This window comes from Rhagoletis pomonella, unplaced genomic scaffold (assembly GCF_013731165.1).
Source record: "Rhagoletis pomonella isolate Grant_MI unplaced genomic scaffold, Rhpom_1.0 Rhpom_scaffold_00002, whole genome shotgun sequence".
NCBI lineage: Eukaryota > Metazoa > Arthropoda > Insecta > Diptera > Tephritidae > Rhagoletis > Rhagoletis pomonella.
In genome coordinates, this window is record NW_023458556.1 from 26592398 (window position 1) to 26595393 (window position 2996).

A 2996-nucleotide genomic window follows, 5' to 3' on the forward strand; every position below is an offset into this window, starting at 1 on the left:
CATCTTCATCTTCATCTTCATCTTCATCTTCATCTTCATCTTCATCTGAGTTTCATAGCAAAATGATATTTGCGATCTAGTATTTCGATATTTCTAATTTGGTCCACTTATTTAGTTATTAAAAATTTGGCAACACCACGCCGGGGAAACAAATGCAAAAATTAGTTGATATGTACTTATTTATGAACTTACTCGTATATGCATATACTTTTATTAGCATAGTCATCAACACAAGCTTACTTACCAAGAGCACAAAAATATATTTGTTTTCAAAAAATTATTATTATTTATGCCAAAAAAAAATGTGTGGCTCTACTGCTCGTTCACGTGCCAAGTAATAGCCGGAATGGAAGGCTTTTGCGACCACCATCGACAATAGAATTGTTGGAAAAGCACGTTTCGCGATATTCGCATGCAACTCATCTGTCAACATAACTGCGGCATTGGCTACTCATCAACATGCAGCATGTCAAATGGGGAAGGCAAAAAAAAACCTAATATTCGTAACTATATTTATACGACACCCACATATTGGGAAGTGTAGACTATTTTTTTTTATTTTTCTTTTGTATACAACAAAGCTTCATTAAAATTGTAAAGTTTTCTTTTCGAGTTTTCATAAAATTTTCGGGAATACCGTATTACAGCCCAGTCAGTTCTGGAATAATAAAGTGTAAATTACCATTGATTTTTGGTAATTATTTTATTTATTTTTTTTTCGACGTTGTCCCTGATAATAAACGAAAGGTCAATAATCAATGGTAGCTACTTTAAGCTATACTAGAATTGATATTACATGCCCAAAAATTTTCTAAAAACTCTAAATGAAAAGGGTAACATTTTTATGAAACTTTTTTAATTTTTTTAAAAAAGTTTGCCACTTTAATTTTTATTGTTTTTGTTATAGAATAAACTACATTTTTTATTAAGAAGCAATTAAATTTAAATTATGATATTTCTGTGGGTGTTGTATAGTTATGACCGGCACTATATATTGATATGCATATATTTATGCAGTTGGCTTTAGGTGTGCGCACACGCGTTTGTTATGACAAAGTAGCGTTACCGCATTGATTTCATTGCTGTCATTTGCCATGGGTATTCGGTCGCCACTGGAGTGGTTGCGAGTATCAATTTCGTTGTAAATTTTTGACGAATTTCTGCCGCATACCACAAATAACTGCACATAAGTGCATACAAGTCCATACTTGGACATACGAAAATATGCACACACACACACACACACATTGACATACAAAATATGTAAGTGCATACAGTTAAATTTTGGTCCAAGCATCATACTATAGTCATTGCGAGGGCGCGTTTTTGTCGACGCGTGAAATTGTACAAATATATTTTATTTCAGTTTGTTTGCATTGCATAACAACAGACGCCAACGGCATGTAACACGATACTTGGCGGTCGGTCGCCCTTTCAACATTCATACATGTGTACATTTCCTTTCACTCTTTTTCAACCGAATTTACACACACGCACACAGTTATTCATGTGCGTCGCCCCATTCGTTTGATTATAGGTTATTTACATAAAAATATGCGCGACGCATTTTGAACAGAGGGATGCCGTCCACCAACGGCTGGTTGACGACAGGCGAAATGAATGCCATGGCGTATACGCAACCTTCTGAAAATATTTATGCATTCAGATTGATGTACTATAATTTTCGCTGACAGACTATTGCCTGACGCTTGCAGCCTATAGACAGCTGGCCAATGTCAGTGTTGTTGTTGCGCGGTTGCAGCGCGGTTGTGGCGTGATTGAGTGGAAAATTTCATATTGAGCAGGCATGTATGTACTACATACATATTATGTACTTATATATGTAAATGCCTATGCACTTATGTAAGTATGTATGTATGTATATTGATTCATATTTGCACTACATTATCATACGCCCATGATTGATGCACTATTTTAAAGTAATTGACGCATGAAATGCCAATCAAATCAACATTTTCCACTTCACTTCCACGGTGCGCACTGATTTTTCGGCCACCAATGAACTGGCTAAATATTATGCTTTGTGCCACATTGAACAGCAAACTAATCATTAGTATACAATTAGTAAATTAATATGCGGCACAGATTGTGGTTAATGTATGTATGCGTTTTACTTTTGTTTCAATGCTTGACTTTTATTGTTTACTTATTTTTCCCGCTCGCACATTTTCATATGATTTTGCGACCATATGTAAGTATCATTGAGTATCACCCAAAATGTTTAGAACATTTTAGTGCTTGCATACATTTAATAAAAAATTTGCATATTTACGTACAAAGTAGTATAACTGATATGCTTGAAATCGGTGAATTAAATACATAAATTACGTTAGTCTCTGCATTTTATTTGTGCTAAAATACTGAAAAATATATGCTTTTATTTGGATAAGTAATAATGAAGTAATACATTGTTTTACTTTAAATTATATTCAAATACATTGTTTAAGCTTCTAAAATTGCGCACTTGCATTGTTGAGATATTAACTTATTTATGAGTTAGCGTCAACACCCTCAAAGTTGGCAAGCAGCAGACCATATGGTGAATAGATGAGTAGATATGGTTTTGCACTCAAAAATTAAAAGTGGTTAAGATCTATGTACATATATATCGTTGCTTGGTGCGCAAAACTGACAGCATCACTTGTAAGATAGTCCAAAAATGTCAAAAAAAGAGCAAAGAAATTTATTTTCTTCAACACTTTTGAATGGTTTTCTAACTGAACTTACTAAATATGAGCTTCTAATATAGTTATTCACCATGAAATATGTAAAGTAGGTGAGCATTTCCCCTACATCATCGCAGTCTTTTGACGAATCTAGACAGCCACTCCGTTGACACGATACTTAAGCTGTCCAGGTCCTTGAATAAATAGTTGCACAGAAATTTGAGGCACGAGGCATTTGCACAAAAAGTACATACGGATTGTACCTCTTACTTTTTATAGCATAAATCATTTTACAGCTCTCTAGAAAAA